This window comes from Pelophylax lessonae (genome assembly GCF_965119305.1).
Source record: "Pelophylax lessonae genome assembly, chromosome: 3".
Taxonomy (NCBI): domain Eukaryota; kingdom Metazoa; phylum Chordata; class Amphibia; order Anura; family Ranidae; genus Pelophylax; species Pelophylax lessonae.
Window position 1 is genome coordinate 354,977,291 of NC_138770.1, and position 26,759 is coordinate 355,004,049.

Genomic DNA, 26,759 nt, shown 5'->3' on the forward strand with positions numbered 1-26,759 from the left:
TGACCTCATTAGGGATATGACAAAAATTAGACTAGCCCTGCTTCCACTTGTAAATCCCATATAATAAATAATGCATGAATAGTGCTACATAAAAAGTGCCAATGCATAACTAAAGTCCATTAGTGCAAACAAAGTATCAGTGCTGGTGAATTCTTCTGGTGAAATCCAAGGTGCCACTCTGTGCTCCCCTCCTGAAATCCCCACTCACCAACAGTAGTATTCAAGCAGGCATGGAATACTTCCTTAGGCAAAGTGTGTTGATATGACTCCTCTCCTCTCTTTCGAGAATAGGGCTCTCAGCAAGGTTGTGTTATAGAAATCAATGGGAAAAAAATTCCATAGCATGATATGGTTTCATTTATTAGAAGTTTAAAAAGCAATTACACTTAGAGTTAAAAACAATTCCAAGCATGTGTAAAGGTTATGATCGCTGCCTCGGCGTACGTTCCAACCACTGCATCTGACGTCACTCTATCGTCCCGGCTTGGCGTGTTTCGCCCCTCCCACTGGGCATCTTCAGAAGCTGGGGGCGCTCGTGACTGGCTCCTTCTTATTCGCTAATACACCCAAAACCTCCTACTCCTCCCTACTAGGTCACTTCCTGTTTATGGTCTGACCTCGTTTCTCACCCCTACCGAGGAAGTCAAAGCTGAGAAGCATTGACGTAACGCGTATAGGGGAGCTTGCATACCCGACATTGCATTTTCCCTGATCTGCCACGAACTGTTTTAAGAAGGCACTGCTGAGTGCCATGTATGTAAGTGCAGCTATGTATTCATTAAATTAATTTTTAAATAAGCAGAGAGCGCCAGATTTCTTCTTTTTTAATCTTCATGTATGACCATCTATGATCGGAAGTGGAATCCAGGATCAGCCTCCCTGTTTATAGTCTGACATCTCCCCTGTTTGAGGGAAAAATACTTGGATTGACCTGCATTACTCAGGTCTAGAAACAAGGTGAGAGGCCACTTTGTATGGTGAAGGAATACACATTCACTGAGATGTCACCTGTTTGGATTCTGGGATTTATTTGATGGACATTTATTCACATATATTGCACTATATATGATTTTGTTTAGTCATTTACATTTTGAAAGTCTATTTACTTTTATCCTCTTCACAGTTGTTATTTGTGATTTATGAATTTTACTTATATCACAGTTGTTTTTCTGGCGCAACACTTTGTTTTTTATTCATTTCTTACTCCTGCCTGGAAGTAGTGGGGCCGCCTTCTTAGTACACCCTACTATTCAATATTATGGCTTTGTTTGTACTCTATACTCCATATTACTCCACCCTGCTCATTTATGTACCTTAAATACTATCTTATGCCACAATATTCATCTATTTCTGTTATTTTCATCATCCCATTGTTGAATCTATTAAACTTTTAATCTATTTACTTTCATATGTCCTTATGGATTTTTGGAACAATGGTAGATTATCGGTGTTCTGGGAATCTCTGGTACAAGGTATTTTGCCTTGTTTTTTATCTATTATTCCCTCCTTCTGGGCTTTTTGATCTTTTTTTATTAATTTTGCTTTTAATTCATTTCCCAGGTCTCTTAAGTCTCTCATACATGTCTCTTACCTTACACAAGGCGATTCAATTCCATGACATAGTCGTCCTTGTCCAGGACAACTATCCCCCCCCCCCCCTTTTATCAGCCAGTCTTATTATAATATTTTTATTTTTCTCTAACGTCGCTATTCCTTGTTTGATTTATTTGTTTCCTCTCATAGAGTGTATATTTATAGCTTCTATATCCTATTCTACCATAATTTTCAAAACATCCAAGCACTGATTACTGCTTGACTTGGGATTAAATGTAGATTAGTTTTTCAATCCACTGTGTTCAAATTGGGAAACCATTATCACTACATCATTTGTTTTTGTGGGAAAAAGTTTTTTAGATTTCATTTCCTAATAAACTTGTGTAGGTCAATAAAAGTTTTAAATGTATCTATACTTTTGGGTGGAGCATATATTAATCCTAATCTCAGTACTTTTAATTCTTCTGTGCTGAAAGAGACACTGCTTAAATTGAATATACCTGCATCTAAATTTCCCTCTTTGTTTATCCTCTTCCCTCCTCTACAACCTCTCCTCTTTCTTCTGTGGCATGGTGTGGGGGATGTCCTCTTTTTGGGCCCCTCGGTCTCCAGTAATTTGCTTGTCCTCGATGGGGTCCCCAATATCCCCCCCCTCCATGGGGGTCTACCATGTCCTCTTGCCCACAAATCCCCTCCAGAGTAAGGGGGATTCCCATTGTTCCCATAGGGTCTATGGTATGAGGGTCCTCTTGATATGGAGGATGGTGTATATGGTCTAATACAATCAAATCTATTGCGCATGAGTGGGTTATATTGGGGTGTGTGGTTCATTGTATGTTTGATTTTAAGTAAGGAAGCTCTGAACCCTAAGGATATATAGAGCGATATAGCTGTATGATCATAAGTCATTGGAGGCAGAAAAGCAGACAAGCCTGAGTGTTGGAATAGTTGCTGCACCCCCTCTTTCCACCTCCCCAGTGTCATGTGACTCGTGTTTCAAGGTCTCAGGTGTGAATGGGGAGCAGGTGTGTTAAATTTGGCGTTATTGCTCTCACTCTCTCATACTGGTCCGCTGGATGTTCAACATGTCACCTCATGGCAAAGAACTCTCTGAGGATCTGAAAAAAAAAAAAAAAAAACAAGAATTGTTGCTCTACATAAAGATGGCCTAGGCTATAAGAAGATTGTAAAGACCTTGAAACTGAGCTGCAGCACAGTGCCCAAGACCATATAGCGGTTTAACAGGACAGGTTTCATTCAAAACAAGCCACGCAATGGTCAACCAAAGAAGTTGAGTGCACGTGCTCAGCGTCATATCCAGAGGTTGTTTTTGAGAAATATATGTATAAGTGCCACTAGTATTGCAGGAGAGGTCGAAGGGGTGGGGGATCAGCTTGCCAGTGCTTAAACCATTTGCCGTACACTGCATCAAATTGGTCTGCATGGCTGTCTTCCCAGAAGGAAGCCTCTTCTAAAGATGATGCACAAGAAAGACCACAAACAGTTTGCTGAAGACAAGCAGACTATGAACATGGATTACTGGAACCATGTCCTGTGGTCTGATGAGACCAAGGTAAACTTATTTGGTTCAGATTGTGTCAAGCGTGTGTGGCGGCAACCAGATGAGGAGTACAAAGATAAGTGTGTCTTGCCTACAGTCAAACATGGTGGTGGGAGTGTCATGGTCTGGGGCTGTCAGCACGGAGGAGCCACAGTTCATTGAGGGAACCATGAATGCCAACATGTACTGTGACATACTGAAGCAGAGAATGATTTCTCCCCCCCCCCCCCCCTACAGAGACTTGACCGCAGGGCAGTATTCCAACATGATATCGACCCCAAACCCACCTCCTAGACAACCACTGCCTTGCAAAAGCAGCTGAGGGTAAAGGTGAAGGACAGGCCAAGCATTTTTCCAGCCCTAAACCCTATTTAGAATCCTCAAATGGAAGGTGGAGGAGCACAAGTTCTCCAACATCCACCAGCTTCGTGATGTTGTCATGGAGGAGTGGAAAAGCACTCCAGTGGCAACCTGTGAAGCTCTGGTGAACTCCATGCCAAAGGTTAAGGCAGTGCTGAAAAAAAAATGGTGGGCACACAAAATATTGACACTTTGGGCCCAATTTGGACATTTTCACTCAGGGGTGTACTCACTTTCATTGCCAGCGGGTTAGACATTAATGGCTGCATGTTGAGTTATTTTGAGGAAACAGCAGATGTACATTGTTATACAAGCTGTACACTCACTACTTTACATTGTAGCAAACTGTCATTTCTTCATTGTTGTCACATGAAAAGATATAATAAAATATTTACAAAACCGTGAAGGGTGTACTCACTTTTGTGAGATACTGTATTTTCAAGAAATGTCTTATTTAGACATGTACAATAATCTACTTTTACTTCTTGTGCTGTCATTTACTGCTCTAAAAAAAAAAAAAAAAAAAAAACTGGAATAAAACAAAATGTTTTTAAAAAAGTTCCTTTGCCCCGGTCTTCTCTTCTCCTCTCTGCCAGTCAGCTCAGGAGTCAGCATTATGAAATTCTGTAATCCCAAAACCTTGGGTAAAGACTTTATAAAATTATGTAATCAGTTCTGTAAAAATATTATAGAATGTGCAGTGTCGCCCCTCATGCTCCTTTCACCAGGTAAAGTGCAAGCTCATCTCCATTATAGACCTTAAGGGTCAACAAAGCATAAATGCAGCTCAATGTGATGGGCCAAACTCTGGTGTTCAGGTTCCTTCAAGAACAATGGAATTCCCGCTCCAAGATGGCTCCACACAGCTTACACATAAGTCATAGGCAACAAAACGAAAAAACAGCCTCCGATAGTGCAGTACCTGAGTTATGAAGTGGGTTCTGTGTGGTGTGTTGAGCTTAATAACCCAGGTAATGCACTATCGGAGGCTGTTTTTTCTGTTTGTTGCCTATGACCTTTGTGTGAGCTGTGTGGAGTCATCTTGGAGAGGGAATGCCCTCTTTCCTAAAGGAACCTGAACACCAGAGTTTGGCCCATCAGATTGACTTGCGTTTAGGCTTTGTAGACCCTTAGGGGTCTGTAATGGAGGTGGGCTTGCACTTCACCTGGTAAAAGGAGGAGGAGTAAAAATTAGTCGTTACACTGTGGTGTCACCCCTATGAAGCACCTTATCAAATAATTGGATTTTTGTCTTACCATAAAATCCTATTGTTCATTGACGGATGCAGTCTGTTCTTAATAACAGTAGGGTTATACTGCCCCCTACAGGAGTAGGACACTAGGCAGAAAAAAAGTTCTTGCTACGGCTATGGGCAGTCCCAGGGGGTATACCCTCTCTCCCTGCTATATGAGGTCAGTTTTGTATCAAAGCAGTGTCAGGGAAAACAGTACCAACCCATCTCAAAATAGAGGGGCGGGTACTGTGTCCATCAATGAACTTCAGCGAATAGAATTTTACGGTAAGACAAAAAAAATCAAATTTTCTCTATCGTTCATTGACGGACGCAGTCTCGGTTCTTCATACAGTAGGGACGTCCCAAAGCAGTGCCTTAACCACTTAAGCCCCGAAAGATTTTACCCCCTTCCTGACCAGGCCTTATTTTGCGATTCGGCACTGCGTGATTTTTAACGGACAATTGCACAGTCGTGCGACGCTGTACCCAAATGAAATTGACGTCCTTTTTTCCCACAAACAGAGCTTTCTTTTGGCAGTATTTGATCACCTGTGCGATTTTTACTTTTTGGCGCTATAAACAAAAAAAGAGCGAACATTTTGAAAAAAATGAATTTTTGTAAAATCTTACCATAAAATTCCTTTCTCCGAGTCCTCTGACAGTCGCCACCCACTCATAGTCTTCCCTTATGGGGTATTGACCTTTCATCCACAGGAGCAAGCTAGGCATAAGACTTGTTAAAACACAAACAATTTGCATAGACACACCTGTAGGGGGCTGTCCCACTGGTCCAATACCCCCTTGCGATCAGCATTCCCAACTCAGTTTGGTAGCAAGCAGTAAATAGTCCAAAAAACCCACAAAAGAGGGGCGGGGGCGGCGACTGTCAGAGGACTCAGAGAAAGGAATTTTACGGTAAAATTTTACAAAAATTCAGTTTTCTCGTCCTCTGACAGTCGCCGCCCACTCATACAGTCTTCACTTATGGGATGTCCCAAAGCAGTGTAGACATGAGGGGTGGGAAGCGCAACCATCACAAAGGCAACGCAGCACACAGGTCAGAGAAAAGAACATTATCTGAACCAGAAAGGTGTAAACGCTGTAGTCTTCCGAAGTTCCAACTAACTAAGCGCAGGAAAAAATAAAAAGCTTTCAGTGCAAAGAAAACACTCTTAGCATAAAATAAAATGTAAGAAAACAGAAGAAAAGGCTGAGACTGTAGCCCCAGCACAGGGAAGCTTATCTTACTCCTAACTGGGCAAAAGACAAACTGAGTTGGGAATGCTGATAGCAGGGGGGTATTGGACCAGTGGGAGAGCCCCCTACAGGTGTGTCTATGCAAATTGTTTGTGTTTTAACAAGTCTTATGCCTAGCTTGCGCCTGTGGATAAAAGGTCAATACCCCATAAGTGAAGACTGTATGAGTGGGCAGCGACTGTCAAGAGGACGTAAGAGAAATAACAATATTTTACACATTTTTTTATATAAAATTCCCCAAAAAAATTAAAAATCAAAATGTTTTAACATTTTAGGCCAATTTGTTTTCTGTTACATGTTTGGAAAAAGAAAAATTGCAATAAGCGTATTTTGATTGGTTTGCGCAAAAGTTATTGCGTTTACTAACTAAGGGAAAGATTTTTTTCATTTTTATTGTTTTTTTTTAACCAGTAATGGCGGCAATCTGCAATTTTTTTTGCGGAACTGCAACATTGCGGTGGACAGATCGGACCCTTGACTGACATTTTTGACACTTTTGGGGGTACCAGTGACATTACCACAGTAATCAGTGCTATACATATGCACTGTTACTGTAAAAATGACACTGGCAGGGAAGGGGTTAACTTTATTAGTGATCAAGGGGTTAAATGTAACCCTAGGGGCGTGACTGTAAAGGGGCTTGACTAGTGATGTAACCACAGAGACATACGATCCTACATAGCATGATCTCTGCTGTTACATCAGGGAGAATGACAGGCGGCTTTGTTTACATCAGCCGCCTGCCTTTCTCCCTCTGCAACGGGAGATCGCGAGTAACCGGTGGACATCGGAACCGCCGGTCATTCGTTCGGGAACGAGCGGGGGCGGGAGCTCGCCCCCTAGAGGCTCGTAGGCGAGCGACGTAGTACTACATCACTTTGCCTTTATGGGGCTGACTGCCGCAGTAAATAGTCATGCGGCGGTCGGCAAGTGGTTAAGGATGAGGCTTGGGAACAGCAGAAAATAATTCCCCAAGGCTGAAACATAGCCAAACAGGCAACATGGGACTCATCAGAACAAGATGAGACCCACCTGAAAAAAACATTGAACATCCTCAAGGGAGACTAAAAACACCCTTAAACAGTAGCCTGCAAAACTTTGCAGCCAAAGGAGGCATCTGCAGATGTCAGCACATCCACCTTATAAAACTTTGTAAAGGTATGAACAGATGACCAGGTCGCTGCCTTGCAAACATGAACCCCGGATGCCTGATGGCGAAAAGCCCAGGAAGCACTAAGCGACCAAGTAGAATGCACCTTAACAGGGAAAGGTGGAACCTGACCCTTAATTGAATAAGCCTGCACAACCGTCTGTCTGACCCATCTGGAAATAGTCACAGCAGACGCAGGTAGCCCTTTGCTTGGTCCATTCGTGAGTACAAAGAGCGAATCCGACATCCGAATAGATTCAGTAGTCGCGAAGTACACCCTGAGTGCCCGAACCACATCCAAAGTATGTAGTGCAAATTCCTTGGGATGTTGAGGCTTAGGACACAAGGAGGGCAACACAATGTCCTAATTTAAGTGGAAACTGGAAACCACCTTTGGAAGGAAGGACGGACCCAGACAAAGCACCACTTTATATTAAAAAAGAATATGCAAATGCAAAAGAAATTACTACCAAATCTGAAGAGAGTCCATAAATAAAAATGGGGGTTTGGTCCCACCATATGGCCATATCGTGCTCAAGCCCACTACTGCGTCAAAGTACCCCATTATCAGTGAGTCCTACACTATCCATGAAAAAGAGATGAATCCAGCCTTTCTAACCCTTGGAGATAATACTCCTTGCTGGGAAAAATGTGCAAATGCACTACAGGGGACTCCTCCTATATCCACTTGATGGTGGACACTGATTGAGTACAGGTGTATGTGGGGGGTGGGGAGGGCTGCTCAACCTCGATAGTCTGGTCAGACCGAATACATACTAAACAGGCAAAAAATTTGGGGGAGCATACCCATGTATTTCCAAAGCTGCTGCAGCTATGAACCAAAAGACATGTATATTAAAAAAGAATAGCGCGCAAATGCAAAAGAAATTACTACCAAATCTGAAGAGAGTCCATAAATAAAAATGGGGGTTTGGTCCCACCATATGGCCATATCGTGCTCAAGCCCACTACTGCGTCAAAGTACCCCATTATCAGTGGGTCCTACACTATCCAAGCACCACTTTATCCATGTGAACCACCTGATAGGGAGGACGACCGGACGCCGACAGTTCCGACTCCCTGCGCGCACAAGTAATAGCCACCAAGAAGGCCACCTTTTGGGATAAGGTAAGCAGGGCAATCTCCTGAATATTTTCAAAGGGAGGCTTTTGGAGAACCAACAGCACCAAATTAAGGTCTTAAGGTGGCAACGGAGATCGCACGGCGGTGCCAAATGTCACACCCCCTGGATAAAGTTACTGGTGGCTAGTGGCCTCTGGAATAAATTTGCCAAGGCCGAGACCTGACCCTTGATAGTACTCAAGGCCAATTTTTGATCAACTCCCCGAAGGAAGGCCAAAATCCGAGCCATTGAGTAAGAGCGAGGGCAAACCCCAATAGATTCACACCACGCAATATACGAATTCCACGTATGATGATAGATCTTTCTAGAAGTCGCTTTTCTCACTTTAAGCAGAGTGGGAATCACTGAAGCAGACAATCCCCTGTCCTTCAGCACCTGGCTTTCAACAGCCAAACCGTCAAAGCCAGCGACTGTAAAGTAGGATGGAAGATCGGCCCTTGAGACAGTAGATCCTCCCTGAGAGGAAGTCTCCAAGGAACATCTGCAACTAGACTGACCAGGTCGGAGTACCAAGCTCGACGATGCCACTCCAGAGCCACAAGGACCGCAATCCCTTCTGCCTCGATTATGCAAAGAAGTCTTGGCAGCAACTTGAGAGGGGGAAAAGCATAAATCAGCTGATACTGACCCCACTGCCTCTGTGGCGTCTGCCAGAGGGTCCCAAGATCGGGCCACAAACCTCTGCACTTTCCTGCTGATCCGAGACGCCAATAGATCTACTTATGGAGTGCCCCAACGGAGACACAACTGCTGGAACACCTCCGGGTGGAGAGACCATTCCCCTGGAACCAAGGTCTGCCAACTGAGGTAATCCACCTGACAATTTTCCACTACTGGAATGTGAACGGCAGAAAGAGCTGGAACAGAGCGTTCCGCCCATCGAAGGATTCTCATCCACCTCTAAGGCCGCAAGTACACTCTTGGTGCCCCCTTGGTGATTGACATAAGCCACAGCCGTGGTATTGTCTGATTTAATGCACACTGGAGAGCCTTGAAGGTACTCCATCCAGTGGACTAGGCAAAGCCTGATCGCTCTCAGCTCCAGAACATTGATCAGTAATCTGGATTCCTCCAGAGACCAGACCCCTTGAGCATAAATCTTGCCTAGAACACCTCCCTACCCGGATAGACTGGCCTCCGTGGTGATTACTGTCCAATATAGGGGGGGGGGTTGATTTTCCTAGATTGAGCATCTGGAAACTAACCCACCATATCAGGGACCCCTCGTTCCCCGGCTCAGCTGGATCTGGTTGTCCAGGGAATTTGGATCTTTGTTCCATTTGAGAAGGATTTCCTTCTGGAGGATTCTCGTGTGGAATTGAATGAAAGGGACCGCCTCAAAGGACGACACCATCAGTCCCAAACTCTCATACTAGTCCGAAGGGACAACCATTTGCTGGACAGCAATAGCTGAATCGCAGTCTGGAGCTTTTGAAGTTATTCCGGAGGAAGAAACACCCTGGCTGAGGACGAATCCAAAGTCAGGCCCAGATAGTCCAGGCTCATGGAAGGAACCAGGGATCGACTTGTGAAGGTTCAGAATCCACCCAAACTCCTCCAGAGTTCTCATGGTGATCTCCAAGTTTGTCATCGTGGGAGATTTTGCACGGAGAAGTAGATTGTCCAGGTAACCCAAGACCGATATCCTCCGCTGGCGTAACATTGCCAGGACCAGAGCCAACACCTTTGTGAAGACCCGAGGAGCAGAGGTGAGACCCAAGGGTAACGCCACAAACTGATAGTGATCCTCTCCCACGTCAAAACAGAGAAACCGTAGATATCCTGCACATATCGCAAAGTGAAGGTAGGCATCTTTGATGTCTATAGAGGCCAGGAAATCCATCTGATGTAGGAAAGCCACCACCATGCGAATGGATTCCATCTTGAATTTCTGAACTCGCACGAAGCAATTGAGTGCCTTTAGATCCAGGATTGGACGCACCTTGCCTTCCTTCCTGGGGACCGTAAACAGGTTTGAGTAAAATCCCTGAAAACGTTCCGAAGACGAAACCGGAACTATTACGCCTTGTTGAAACAGGACCTGTACCGCCTTAAAGAGAGCCTGTAAGCAATCTGGGGACAGTCGTACATTAGAAGAGAAAAACCTTACCGGCGGGACAGATCGAAACTTGGTCTTGTAACCGGACCGTATTACCTCGTGAACCCACTTGTTTTGTATATGGCATTGCCACAGTTCAGGGAACCGGCAAAGATGTCCCCCCACCCCAGATATGGGCACACCTTCATGCCGAAGTGGTCTTATCCGCAGGTCTGGAAAAACCCGATTTCTGTTTGCCAGACCAGGGTCACTTGGAGCCACCCGAGGAGGCCTTGAAGGACTTCGATCCTTTATCACTTGTCCCTGAGGGACGAAAAAACTTTTTGTGTGCTGAAAAGGAGGGACCCCGTCTACGACGAGAGTCCTTACTCTTGTTAGCCTGTGGTAGAAAGGTACTCTTACCCCCTGTAAGACCATTCATAATGTCATCAACGGTAGCCACAAGCAGGCAATCACTTTAAAAAGGTAGCTCAGTAAAGGCCTTCTCTGAGGCCTGATCCTCAGACCAGCATTTTAGCCAAAGTATACACCAGAGAACCACTGCCGACACTGATAGTCAGGCCAGTATTGGAGCCGCATCCAGCGAGGCATCACAAACAAATTGCAGCCCCTGCAGAAACTGGTCCATCAGCTCTGCAAAGGCAGGGGGGGAGTTGTACCCCCTCCAGGTCACGGTGTAGTAACTTAGCCCATTCAGTCAAGGTTTGTGACACAAGGGCAATAGTAAACACGCTCTTAGTGCAGACCCCGCCAGGAAGTACATATTGCAGGTCACAGACTCCACCTTTCTATCCGCCGGATCCTTAAAGGATGGGGAATCATCCACTGGGATCGTGGTAGCTTTATTCAGTCTGGAGGGTCCACAGTCCACTTTTTAATAAAGGACTCCTCAAAGGGGTAGCGTCTAGCAACCAGCTTAGGCACCCCAGGGGGATGCTTTGGGCAGTCCCATTCTTTTTTGACCATGTTGTCAAAATACACAGGAAGGGGGAAAACCTTTGCCGCTCTGGATGGCTCGTGAGTGCCAAACGTAACCTGCGCCCCAGTCGCCTCCTCCATTTTTAGGGTTTCAAACAGTGCCTTTTCTTGCGCGGTGGCAGAGGGAGAGGTGTCATCTTCACTAACAGAGGAGACAGGGCGTGAGGTAGTAGACCTGGCAGATGGGATCCAGAGGACCCTACAGCCTCCTTGAGGGGGTCAGGTGGGGAAGAAAGTTCTGCAGGGACCATGTTGCACCAGGGGAACCACTTTTTTTTTTTTTAATAATGTCCAACCGCGCTATAGCGCCCCCAAGAGGTCAGACGGAAGGCACTGAAAACCCCCAGCAGAGAGACCCCCCAGACTCACTACCCGCACCAGAGATGCGCCAGGAAGGCCCAGAACGTCTGTACAGCACGTGTCTGCAGCAATCTCGATCAGCAGAGAAAAAAACAAACAGTCAGCACCAGGGTATAGGGAGGGGCTCCACCACTGAAAAACACCTCTAGGGACTCCAAGAACATGGCCACCAGTGATTTTCAATGGGATTCCACCTCAAAACGGCCGCCAGGTGTACAAACCCGATTCCAAAAAAGATGGGACACTGTACAAATTGTGAATAAAAACAGAATGCAATGATGTGGAAGTTTCAAATTTCAGTATTTTATTCACAATACAACATAGATGACATCAAATGTTTAAACTGAGAAAATGTATCATTTTATGGGAAAAATATGTTGATTCATGGCATCAACACATCTCAAAAAAGTTGGGACAAGGCCATGTTTACCACTGTGTGGCCTCCCCTCTTCATTTTATAACAGTCTGCAAACGTCTGGGGACTGAGGAGACAAGTTGCTCAAGTTTAGGAATAGGAATGTTGTCCCATTCTTGTCTAATACAGGCTTCTAGATGCTCAACTGTCTTAGGTCTTCTTTGTCGCATCTTCCTCTTTATGATGCGCCAAATGTTTTCTATGGGTGAAAGATCTGGACTGCAGGCTGGCCATTTCAGTACCCGGATCCTTCTTCTACGCAGCCATGATGTTGCAATTGATGCAGTATGTGGTCTGGCATTGTCATGTGTAAAATGCAAGGTCTTCCCTGAAAGAGACGACATCTGGATGGGAGCATATGTTGTTCTAGAATTTGGATATACCTTTCAGCATTGAAAACTGCCCATGCCACCCCATACCATCAGAGATGCAGGCTTCTGAACTGAGAGCTGATAACAATTTGGGTTGTCCTTGTCCTCTTTAGTCCGGGTGACATGGCGTCCCAGTTTTCCAAAAATAACTTCAAATTTTGATTTGTCTGACCACAGAACAGTTTTCCACCTTGCCACAGTCCATTTTAAATGAGCCTTGGCCCAGAGAAAACGCCTGCGCTTCTGGATCATGTTTAGATATGGCTTCTTTTTTGGCCTATAGAGTTTTAGCCGGCAACGGCGAATGGCACGGTGGAATGTGTTCACTGACAATGTTTTCTGGAAATATTCCTGAGCCCATGTTGTGATTTCCATTACAGTAGCATCCCTGTATCTGATGCAGTGCTAAGGGCCCGAAGATCACTGCCATCCAGTATGGTTTTCTGGCCTTGACCCTTACGCACAGAGATTGTTCCAGATTCTCTGAATCTTTGGATATTATGCACTGTAGATGATGATAACTTCAAACTCTTTGCAATTTTTCTCTGAGAAACTCCTTTCTGATATTGCTCCACTATTTTTCGCCACAGCATTGGGGGAATTGGTGATCCTCTGCCCATCTTGACTTCTGAGAGACACTGCCACTCTGAGAGGCTCTTTTTATACCCAATCATGTTGCCAATTGACCTAAAGTTGCAAATTGGTCCTCCAGCTCTTCCTTACATGTACATTTAACTTTTTCGGCCTCTTATTGCTACCTGTAGGAATGTGTAGCTCTCATGAAATCCACAATGAGCCAATATTTGGCATGACATTTCAAAATGTCTTTCAACATTTGATATTTTATCTATATTATACTGTGAATCAAATATAAGTTTGAGATTTTTAAATTAGTCCAATCCTTTTTTACTCACAATTTGTACAGTGTAACAACTTTTTTGGAATCGGGTTTGTACCAACATGGCCGTCGGTCTTTCTCAGCACATGGGCTGCAAGAAAATGGCGGCTGCGGAGCTTCTGGGGGCCCTCGAGGGGACCCCCAAGGCCTCCTGCACAGGATCGACAGGAAGGGGGCCCTGGAGGTGACTGGTTAATCCTCCTGTACAATCGATCTTCCGGTCGCCGGCGGTGCACCCCCCGCCGTCGGCCTTACGCCCAGCTCCCAGGGAGTAGCTTCAAGCATCCCATAGCCCCAGTAGTGAGGGGGGGAGAGGGGGGACAGGTAAGGGGGGTGCAACAGGACAGAGGGGAACCCAGGGGTGTGAGGGTCCAACTGTCCTGAGGGGCCCGCGTTCACCTCAAAACTCACCAGGGGGAGAGGGGGGAACATTTTACTTACCATACCTGGAACAGGCAGGCACTATCTCCTGACAGAACCCCTCTACGCCGAAGTGGGGGGGGGGCTGTTGGCCAATAGAAACACTGCGACTCGGGCCTAGACTCGATCGTATGGGACCTGGCGAGATGTTTAACTCGCGGGGCCAGTCCCCGTCCGGTGGGACTATGTCGTGGCCAACCTAGCGCAGAGCTGGGGTCTGCGCACTCACTGGCCGGCTGGGGGTGACCACTGGATCTATATATCCAGCCCGTCGCCCAGACCAGGCTTAGTTGCTTATAGATCTCACCGGAAAAAAATCCGGTGAAAAAAAATATCTAGATAAAAAAAACTCTTGCCAGGACCAGAGATCCCAGCAAAGGAACTAGATCCTCACTCCTGACTGGGCAGATTAAAACTGACATCCTATAGCAGGGAGAGAGGGTATATCTCCTGGGACTGCCCATAGTCCTAGCCAGAACTTTTTTTCCTGCCTAGTGTCCTACTCCTGTAGAGGGCAGTATAACCCTACTGTTATGAAGAACAGAGACTGCGTCCGTCAATGAATGATAGAGACTTTTTTGATTGCACAAGCTATAGGAAGCTTTATTATTTATTGCATTAGCCTTTTTGGAATTATATGATTATCGATTTAATTTGCACTGGCACACACATTATATATAAACACCTATTTAGTCATTTTGTTATCACTTTCTAGTTATTTTACGTTGATTTAGAGGCAGCGCAATCACACATTTTAATATTGAACCAATTTGATCTTCCAAGTAGGCATAAAAAGGAGTTGTAGTAGCGCCAAACACTGAATGATAAAATATCAATAAAAATATCAATAAAATATCAATATAGAAAGTCCATAGAAAGTCCCATAAGTCCAATGGATGGAGGAATAGTGAAGACAAAGTCCCAACTTCCAGCTGTGCAGATGATAAAGAGCCAGCACCCAATCGTGATATATGCACCAACTGCTTACCAGATATCAATGAATATAGGGCGATGAAACAAACTCAGACTGTACCACCAGACAAGGAAAGGTTCAATTCATTAGACACCTCAACTCCAATGTACCTCGATGAAAAAGGCAGGACAATAGTGTAGACTGTATGGACACTTGTTTATTGTAATAAAAGAATCATACTCACAGATTTGTGAATGAATAAGGCATATTGAGTAAAAGACCGCGGTAATAGTAGCGTGCTGCTTGTTTCCAGGTCGCCTGACGCGTGTCGTCAAAGTACTGACATCATCAGAGGCGGACCTGGCTCGAACAGCAGCACGCATATAAAAGACTAAAACAGAAATGACGAAAGCGGAACTAACCGCCGGTGCGTTCCACTCGATCTCACCCCAAAACCGGAAGTGACGCAAGCGGAACAACCCGGCAATGCGTCCCATCGGATCCTAAATGAAAACCGGATGTTCTACAATTGGAAAAAAAACATCGGTAGATCACAGGAGGCCGGAAGCTATTGCAACTCAGCCGCACCTCTACCAGCATAAAAACGCTGGATCTCCGGTGACCACCATAGAACATCCCATGAATCCAAAAATCGAGTGGAGTACACTCTTACTGTCATAACAACTGTATGAAGCTACAACTAAGTATAAAATCAACCATACCAAAGGCTAATTATATATCCCATACAAAATAATAATGAAAAGTTGGTCCTTGGACATGGCTTAAAATATGCCCCTACCAAACCTTTGGACAGGTTTGGACTTTTTATGGATGTACACAAATACATTCGTAAAATAAATATAAAACGGTATGTGATGTCTAAACCCATCAGAGATAATAGACTTGTCAACGGTGGTATTAGACATTCAGGACTTTCTAATGCCTCACTCTTCAACCCTCCTGGTTTTGTGGCCCCTTCTATAGGGGTCTTTAAGGAATTAGTCCTTAAAGATGTTGAGGCTTTACAGATTAGGAAGGACAGAAATGAATTACGGTTCAATGAGGGTCTAAAATCCCTCAAAAAAACAAACATCGTAGTCAGGCCCGCTGATAAGGGGGGGGGGGGGATTGTCGTTCTTGACAAGTCCTCTTATTATACGGAGATGAATAGGTTGTTTTCTGACACAGATACCTATAGTCCATTCCTTTATAATCCTACCAACAGGTTTAAAAAAGATTTATCTGCCCTGATTGATCAAGGATATCAGGACCATATTCTTAATAAGGAGAGGTTGTTTCATGTTCCAGTTGCTCCAAGGGTGCCCGTTCTATATTACCTCCCAAAGGTACATAAGGATCCCCTTAATCCACCTGGGCGTCCTATAGTAAGCGGAATAGATTTCGTTACTAGTAGAATTGGGAGGTATATAGACGGGTACCTACAACCACTTGTTACCAATACCCCTTCTTATTTGAGGGATTCCACACAGGTTTTGAACATATTGGAGCATATAGAGTGGAAGGAAGGATATCTACTGGCTACAGCAGATGTCACTTCACTCTATACTATTATTTCCCATGAGCACGGACATCAAGCAGTCCAAACCTTTTAAGAGAGAGATAGTTCCCTTGTTTCTATACAAAGGGAGTTCATTCTCTCTCTGCTTACTTTTGCCATGCGACACAATTATTTCTGGTTCGGCGGCTCCTTCTTGCAAAAGAGGGGAGTCGCCATGGGTGCTAAATATGCACAGAGCATGGCTAATTTGTTCATGGCCCAATGGGAGGAGGACGTCATCTATGGCCGGCCGAGACCCGAATTGGTTCTCTGGAGGTGCTTTATAGATGACGTCCTCCTCCTGTGGGATGGTGACAGGACGTCCTTGGATTGTTTTATTAATGATCTTAATTCCAATCTATTGGGAATTGTCCTTCAACATGAAGTTAGTGACAAGAAAATTTATTTTCTTGATCTAACGATTGAAATCAAGGATGGTGCAGTTATGACAAGTACTTTTTTCAAACCCACTGACCGCAATGGGTACATTGAGCAGGGGAGCTGTCATCACCCCTCTTGGTTGCGCTCGGTACCCAGAAGTCAGTTCTTACGTCTTCGCCGCAACTGCACCAATAAAGAAAACTACCTCAGTCAGGCTCTCACATTGAGGGATAAATTCCTTGATAAGGGATATGATGAGGCCAATTTGAATGTAGTGCTGCATGAAGTGGAAAATATCGATAGGTCTGCCTTATTACAAAAGCAACCCAAAGCACAAGCAGATTCTAACCGTTTTGTTTTTTCTTTCATCACCACTTATTCGAAGCAGTTTAGAGACGTTAAGCGTATCTTTAAGAAGCATTGGAAGGTTCTCCAAAACGATAAAGTGCTGGGCCCTCAACTTCCTGAAGTTCCCCTGGTAGTGTTTAGGGGGGTAGAACCTTTGCGTCTCCAGATTGCTCCGAATGTTCTGGATAAACCGGAACAGTTACCCTTTTTTCATACCTTAACCGGCTTCTACCCTTGTAGAAGATGTTCGGTTTGTAAGGTTAATTCTCTTATAGGTAGAAAATTCTGTGAAGTTTAATCCACAGCTACCTCTAAGATACATCCCATCAAACCCTTCATTGGTTGTTCCTCCACCAATGTGGGCTATCTCCTGCAATGTCCGTGCGGCCTACAATATATAGGCCGCACTAAGAGGACATTAACGGTAAGGGTGAGGGAGAACATCAAAAATATTAGGAAGGGTTTCCCCAACCATAGTGTCTCGAGGCATTATGCCAATTGTCATGACAAAAACCCTGTGGGTACAAAAATTTGGGGGATTGACAAATTCACTCCCCATTGGAGAGGAAGTCATATCCATCATGAAATTTCCCATTTAGAAACTCGATGGATTTTCTCCATGGGATTGAACATCGAATGGGATGTGAATTGTTATATTAGCAACAGCTAAATAGTTGGTTTGAGACTTTGAGATTTTAGTGATGTATTTTTTATCGGTTTGTATATTTTAAGATGCTGTGTTAATAATTATGCAAATTAACATTGCACATGTATCTTTTATGGAGTCGGATTTTAATAATTTCTGTGTTAGTTTATACTATGTATCCGTCCATAGTAACAGTAATGATATCCGACCTGTAATTTTTAAATTTGTCCAGTTTTGTATGGGATATATAATTAGCCTTTGGTATGGTTGATTTTATACTTAGTTGTAGCTTCATACAGTTGTTATGACAGTAAGAGTGTACTCCACTCAATCTTTGGCTTTTTGGATTCATGGGATGTTCTATGGTGGTCACCGGAGATCCAGCGTTTTTATGCTGGTAGAGGTGCGGCTGAGTTGCAATAGCTTCCGGCCTCCTGTGATCTACCGATGTTTTTTTTCCAACATCCGGTTTTCATTTAGGATCCGATGGGACGCATTGCCGGGTTGTTCCGCTTGCGTCACTTCCGGTTTTGGGGTGAGATCGAGTGGAACGCACCGGCGGTTAGTTCCGCTTTCGTCATTTCCGTTTTAGTCTTTTATACGCGTGCTGCTGTTCGAGCCAGGTCCGCCTCTGATGATGTCAGTACTTTGACGACACGCGTCAGGCGACCTGGAAACAAGCAGCACGCTACTTTTACCGCTGTCTTTTACTCAATATGCCTTATTCATTCACAAATCTGTGAGTATGATTCTTTTATTACAATAAACAAGTGTCCATACAGTCTACACTATTGTCCTGCCTTTTTCATCGAGGTACATTGGAGTTGAGGTGTCTAATGAATTGAACCTTTCCTTGTCTGGTGGTACAGTCTGAGTTTGTTTTATCGCCCTATATTCATTGATATCGGGTAAGCAGTTGGTGCATATATCACGATTGGGTGCTGGCACTTTATCATCTACACAGCTGGAAGTTGCGACTTTGTCTTCACTATTCCTCCATCTATTGGACTTATGGGACTTTCTATAGACTTTCTATATTGATATTTTAATTGATATTTTATCATTCATTGTTTGGCGCTACTACAACTCCTTTTTATGCCGACTTAGTTTGTAATCCACTATTTAGTTGGCTGCCTTCACCTATATGTTCTTATTTGATCTTTCATTTGATCTTATATTGTGTCTAGCTGTCCGAGCGCAGATTTTCTCTATATTGTTTACAATTTGATCTTCTACCTTACCCTACGGAGAAAACACCAAAGCAACCTGATCCTTATTTACAGCAGCATCTGAGATGTAATGGCCCCCGGTGTAAATACATTAAAAGCATCCCATTCAATATCTGGAGAGAAAGAGGAGCCCATATTAATGTCCCAATATTCCTGCAAAACGGGGGGGGGGGGGGGGGGGAGTTTTTTTTCAGAAATTTGAGTGGGAAATCACTTACCTGCTTTACCTGCTACCTACCTGAACTGATTTCTCTAAGCCCAACTGAGCTACTGATTCTCTATATCTGGGTCTAGTTACAGATTCTAGGTGAAGGACAATGGACCCCAAGTAAATTTTTGACTTTAGGTGTGCTTGAGGAGGACAATTTGAGAATTGAAAGAATATGCAATATATTGGTGGGTTCTGTAGGTATGAGCCACAAGGGTGTCTTATGTATTAATTTCAACTACCAATTAAAAGGAATTGCACTAAAAAACAACAGATAGGCCAGAATTACATATGTTACTTGTATCCTGGTATGTTTTGAGTTTCAGGTCCTGTACAGCTACTTTAGCAGGGCATGGAAGCTTGAGCGGGGCAGCGGAGTTAAGCCTAGTACACACGCAACGAATTTCCGCCGACTGGTAGTCCATCTTTTGTCCAGAGTGGTGTTTTGTTGGTTGGAATGTGCCTAGACTGCATACAAATTTTCCCGCACGACAAAATTCTACTTCAGAAGTGATGTCATGTGTTGGTTTGCTTTCTTTGTGTTCTTTCTTCTCTGAGCATGCCCAGTCTTGCTCATAAGATTTTTCCCTGTCGAAATCTGTACTGACTGCAGGAAAATCGGACGTGTTTTGACAGAGGACAAAAATTTTATAGCCTGCACACCAGATTTTTTTCGGCCGAAAAGTCGGAGTCGGTTGTCGGAAGCATCATACTAACAAGCCGAAAATCAGCAGATTGGTCGCCAGACGAAAATTCCCGTCTGAATTTCGACTCATGTGTACGGGCCTTTACAGTAGTGGAACAGAATTATAACCTGTGTGTGCTGACACACAGGTCATTTCACTATTTATGGCTTTTTTAGATCCATGCAGGTGCTGGCGTTTTGCCTCCCCAACTTTTCATATCTCACAGAAAGATCCTCAAATTCAGCATGTATGACTTTTTAATCCGTATGCTACATTATGCTTAAAGTGGTTGTAAACCCCATTCATGAAATTTGAACTAAGCACATACAGTGCCTTGAAAAATTATTCATACCCCTTGAAATTCTCCACATTTTGACATGGTACAATCAAAAACGTAAATGTATTTTATTTGGATTTTATGGTATAGACCAATACAAAATGGCACATAATTGTGAAGTGGAAGGAAAATTATAAATGGTTTTCAAAATGTTTTACAAATAAATGTATGAAAAGTGTGGCATGCATTTGTATTCAGCCCCCTTTACTCTGATACCCTTAACTAAAATCTAGTGGAACCAATTGCCTTCGGAAGTCACCTAATTAGTAAATAGAATCCGCGTGTGTGTGTGTGTGTGTAACCTAATCTCAGTATAAATACAGCAGTTCTGTGAAGCCCTCAGAGGTTTTTTTTTTTTTTTTTAGGGAACCTTAGTGAACAAACAGAAAAACAAACACAACCATATAGACGCTAAGAAGTCCATCCGCATAGCATGATATTATAATGAACAATAGAAGTCCAATAAGAGTATTTTTAAAAAAAAAAGTCTTATGAAGACAATAATAGGGGATGTGATAAAAAGTCCTGCTGCACCTGGCAGCTTTTTTCTCAGAGATGAGGGAGGAAACTCTGGAGCAACATGTAAAACAAAAGCAGAAAAAGCGCTCTGGGTGCAGACTGCTTTAATAAAGATAAATAAAAGCAAATAATTAGCAGCAACTCACAAAATTAGTTGATAATAAGCAGACATATGTGTGAGATAATCCACCGGGTGGTGCCGTCCCTCTGATTGATGTGCGGTGTGCCTTGAGCTTGTGAAGCCGTGGAGCAGGAGAGAAGGTGGCTGGCCTTAATCTCGGGGTGTCCAGGTCATCCAGCAGAAGCTGACACTGCAGTGGAGGGAGGAATGGTCACGTCCATGACGCTCACTGGTATCCCGGGGCCCGGAAAGCACAACGCGTTTCTGAGCAAGCGCTAAGTCGGCAACGGACATGCGCGCTCTTTCTTCAGGTGCTGGGGAGAGATCATAATGCCGGGAATATATAAAGAGGAGCGCTTCACTTATTAGTGTCCAAAGGAAGGTGAACACCAATACTGAGCGATTCTCCACCAGGGAAAGGGCTGTTTCCACACAATGGGCACTTAAAGCTAATTGCACACAAATAAAAGGCTATCTAAAAAAATTACTTAAAAATAAACAATTTACTATAAAAACTACAGCCATCATGGGTATGTGGATAAATACAGTACATAAATAATATACAACCAATATGATACCAGGAGAATATAATCATAAATAATAATAAATCCATGGCTAAATTAACTGATATTTTTTTTTTATCAGTTAATTTAGCCATGGATTATTATTTACAAGTCTCTCCACCCTTCCTCATGTACTGCTGGAAGATGAACATTTTTTTAACACGATCTTCACTTTTGAAAGGGTGTAAAAAGGGGGAAACAGCAGATACAGTGCCTTGAAAAAGTATTAACCCCCCTTGACTTTTTACCCATTTTGTTACATTACAGACTTAAGTTCAATGTTTTGTTAATCTGAATTTTATGTGATGGATCAGAACACAACAGTCTAAGTTGGTGAAGTGAAATGAGTAAAATATATACATAAAACTATTTTTTAGAAATAAAAAAAACAGAGAATTGGTATGTGCGTATGTATTCACCCCCTTTGTTATGAAGCCCATAAAAAGCTCTGGTGCAACCAATTACCTTCAGAAGTCATATAATTAGTGAAATGATGTCCACCTGTGTGAAATTTAAGTGTCACATAATCTGTCATTACATATACACACACCTTTTTTTTGAAAGGCCCCAGAGGCTGCAACACCTAAGCAAGAGGCACCATAAACCAAACACTGCCATGAAATGAAGACCAAGGAAATCTCCAATCAAGTAAGGGACGATGCTGTTGAGAAGTACAAGTCAGGGATAGGTTATAAAAAATATGCAAATCTTTGATGATCCCCAGGAGCACAGTCAAATCTGTCATAACCAAACAGAAAAAACATGGCACAACAGCAAACTTGCCAAGAGATGGCCGTCCACCAAAACTCAGGGACCGGCCAGGAGGGATTTAATCAGAGGCAGCACAGAGACCTAACGTAACCCTGGAGGAGCTGCAGAGTGCCACAGCAGAGACTGGAGTATCTGTACATAGGACGACAATAAGCCGTACGCTCCATAGAGTTGGGCTTTATGAGTGGTCAGAAGAAAGCCATTACTTTCAGCAAAAAAACAAAATGGCACGATTTGAGTTTGCAAAAAGGCATGTGGGAGACTCCCAAAATGTATGGAGGAAGGTGCTCTGGTCTGATGAGACTAAAATTGAACTTTTCGGACACCAAATAAAATGCTATGTCTGTCCCAAACACATCACCCAAAGAACACCATCCCCACAGTGAAACATGGTGGTGGCAGCATCGTGCTGTGGGGATGTTTTTCAGCAACCAGGGCTGGGAAACTGGTCAGAGTTGAGGGAAAGAAGGATGGTGTTAAACACAGGGATATTCTTGAGCAAAACCTGTCTGTGCGTGATTTGAGGCTAGGACGGAGGTTCACCTTCCAGCAGGACAATGACCCCCAAACACACAGCTAAAGCAACACTTGAGTGGTTTAAGAGGAAACATGTAAATGTGTTGGAATGGCCTAGTCAAAGCCCAGACCTCAATCCAATAAAAAATCTGTGGTCAAACTTAAAGATTGCTGTTCACAAGCGCAAACCATCCAACTTGAAGGAGCTGGAGCAGTTTTGCAAGGAGGAATGGGCAAAAATCCCAGTGGTAAGATGTGGCAAGCTCATAGAGACTTACCCAAAGCGACTTGGAGCTGTGATTGCCGCAAAAGGTGGTTCTACAAAGTATTGACTTTAGGGGGGTGAATAGTTATGCACATTGACTTTCTCTGTTATTTCGTCCTATTTGTTATTTGCTTGACAATAAAAAAAAGGGGGGTGAATACTTTTGCAAGGCACTGTATACAAGTAAAACTCATGTAGTAGAATTTGTATCATCTTGGTGTATCATCTGAGAATATTCATTTCACTGGGTATATGTGAGGGTTTACCACTTTAATGAAGTGAAAGGGAGACACCATAAAATACCATGGTAGGTATAAAGATGCGATTATCAACTCAGTTAAAATTTGATTCAACTCACCAACATCCATCTAAAAGTGAAATAATCAGCAAACGAACACAGGTGATCATAGCCTTATAGTGTTGAGAAGATCCGGATTTAAAAGGCAACATGCAAGGATGAAACAGTGGCGCATTCACTATTGGCTTCATTGTCTAGTAACTAGACAATGAAGCCAAAAGTGAATGCGCCACTGTTTCATCGTTTGAAGGGGTCTTTCCGGGCAAACTTGACCTAGGTCAATGGCTAACTAGTAGTTAGCCATTGACCTTGGTCAAGTTTGCCAGGAAAGACCCCTTCAAAGTTCCCTTTATACAGATGAATAAAATCACTGAAAGACATACAATATGTAAGGAGAAGGTTGTGAAAAGAAATTTTAATCATTTTCTTTCCAGAGGAACAAATGGTATGCTTCAATGAAATACACTGAGAAACACATTGCTGTAGTGTTAAAAACAATGCCTTTTTTTTTTAATGGCACTGAAACATTTCATACATTCAGCTAAATGTTCGGATTTTATAATGCTAAACTTGAGATAAAAGCACAACTGATGTTTTACTGAAAATATCTATTTAATTTGCTAATGTAGTATGAGAGACAGTATAAACGAAAATATAGGTGTGCATTATTACTGTAGAAACATGAAACATAAGGAACAGACTCAATCTAAAAGGTTGAAATTTCAAATTAGTTTTCTAGAATTTTTATTTAAAAAAGTTCTCATACCTGCATTATAAAGATGTGTAAAACAGTGTTATTACACATACATGTATACACATATGTACATGTGCTATGTACACATTTTTACAGTTGAGTATCTTGGGAGAAAATGTGGAACATTCAAACACATAAAAGGTAGCTTGCTAAAAAAAACAATGTAATAATGCCAATTCATAAAATATCCTTGTTTCGGATTATTGCAATGAATTGCCAACATACCCCCCAAAATTTTAAATTTCTTTTCAAATTCCATTTCCCCCCAACCTAAAATATCAAACATATAAATGTGCCTAGTTTTGAATACAAATCTAGGCTGCCCTTTCTATAAAAAGTCAGGCTTCTAAGCAGTGAAACCACTACTGGTTCTCAACAGCAGCAAGAAGATGCTTTGAAAATCCCACTTTATGGCAAGTGGGGTGCCCCTTTAAGTATTAGGACTGACTATCTAAAGCGGACTATTCAGTTTTATTTGGAAGCTGATGTGTTTAAGGACCTTTTTATACCTCTCAGGGTGAAGTGAAATATTGACTTTTTATCTCAAGCCCAGTCATTGGCATTGCCAGTTCACTCACCTTCTTGCTGGTATCTGCAACAACATAATTCAGCAAGAACATCAAATTGCTCACGTTACAGTAAAGCAAGATTGCAATTAGTGGGGTTGATTCAGAGTTGAATAGACACTGTCCCCCTAACAACTATGGAGAGAAAAGAAGGCTGCCATGTTCTTACAAGCCTCCCACCAATAGTCTGCAGCATCTGCAAGCACGATGGACACTCCAGGAACAACTGTCCAAAGAAATTTAAAAATTGATCTGCCACCCAGATTCCTGGAATTAGTGGAAAGGCTGCAAGAGATTCTACGGTGACTTTTCTCTGACTGCTGCTAAGCAGCATAATCAAGAGAAGATACCAATTTTTCTTGAGGAATCAATTCATAATAAATTTGATAGAAACACCAGGCTGTACTTATTTAGGTCCTTGAGGAATGGGTTTGGCTTTTGGAACACTGACATTGATATATGTTTGACCTTTTATGATCAAGATAATGCTGAGCAACTAAACCATAAATAGATGAAAAAATTAGCAAAAAATACCAAAAACACCCAGGCTTAAAGAACATTTTTGCTACATCAACAGCCAAGGCCCAATCGTAAAATCTGAACACAGAGAGAGCAGTGGAGGAGGAAACATGGAACACAGGAAAGTGTGTACAACCGCTCCAAAAGAAATATGCGATGCTTAGCACCTTTCTCCTGATCTCAGAAAAAAGGCTCCCAGACGACTCCTGTCACGGGAGTCTTACTTGGCATCCCCAAGGGCTAGGCCTTGCTGCCCTCTATGACCGGGGTGGTCAACAAATTATTGCAAACAAAAAATAAAGAAAGGACGGACCAGCCTAGCGCATTATCCTCAGTAAGGCTTAAATTAATACAAGATAAAAAATGTCTACTCACAAACAAGTAATGTAAACCAGCATATCAGATACAAATGTTGAAGTCCATAGTAACACAGTCCACAGTCTTTGATAGGAGGATGGCTAACACGTTTCGAGGCTACGCCTCTTCCTCAGAGCCAAAGGACCCTATCTGGAGCACCAGTTAATAAAGAGTTAACCCTCGTCACACTTGCACACTTTTTCTCTTTTAAATCAACTTGAAGGTACTGCTGAATCTCTATTACACGTAGCTACTTGTACAGCTGCTCAAATCAAATGAGACAATATTTCTACCACAACTATACACAAAAAACAATTAAATTAAAAAACTTCACTGTATTATTCTCTATTAACCTCCACTTTTCTTCACATTTTTTAAATGAAAAAGGTTTTTAAATCTAACGTTTTTTAAATTAATTGTATTTTGTGTATAGTTATGGTAGAAATATTGTCTCATTTGATTTGACCAGCTGCATAAGTAGCTACGTGTAATAGAGATTCAGCAGTACCTTCAAGTTTATTTTAAAGAAAAAAGTGTGTAAGTGTGATGAGGATTAACAACTCCTCTGTGTACTGCACCTATGAGGGAGGAGCCCTCCTCAAGGCTCCACAGGCGAGCATCAATCACTTCTGCTATAATAACTGGTGGTCCAGATAGGGTCCTTTGACTCAGAGGAAGAGGTGTAGCCTCAAAACGCGTTAGCCATCCTCCTATCAAAGACTGTGGACTATTACTAAGGACTTCAAAATTTGTATCGGATATGCTGGTTTACATCACTTGTTTGTGAGTAGACATTTTTTATCTTGTATTAATTTAAGCCTCACTGAGGATAATGCCCTAGGCTGGTGCGCCCTTTCTTTGTTTTTTGTTTTCAGTAAGTGTGTACAACATGCTGGCTCAGTAAACACCTGGCTGTTGGCAACATATGCAGCAGTTGACCCTATAGTAAAATATCTAGGATATGTCAAATATTTTTGCAAAGCAATATGATTTTGGGGATGCATAGAGAGGCAGCCTCTCTTCCTAGGCTTACATCTCGATAGCCCTGTGCTTTTTTCAGCAGAGAAAGCTTCCCATCACACCGGTGCTACAAAAGATTTATGATATGGCATATTATTCCAAGCAGGATGGTGGATGGTTTGAACACTTCTATGATAATATAGAAGAGCCGAGAAGCCGGTTTCCATCCCTGCGAAAAAAAACAGACTGTGGGAGAACTCTGGATTGCATTTTCAACCTTCTATACAGAATTTGATTTTAAGAATAACGCAATTTGCATCACACAAAAAAATATTGTTAACACCACATTTAAAACATTGGACATTAAGTGCATTGCAACAGATCTCTTTGAATTCAACTGCAATATTGGAGCCAGAGTCTGTGAAAAAAACGTTTAATTTGATCATAAAGTCATTCAATAATGGAAGGAAGCTATTTGGGAC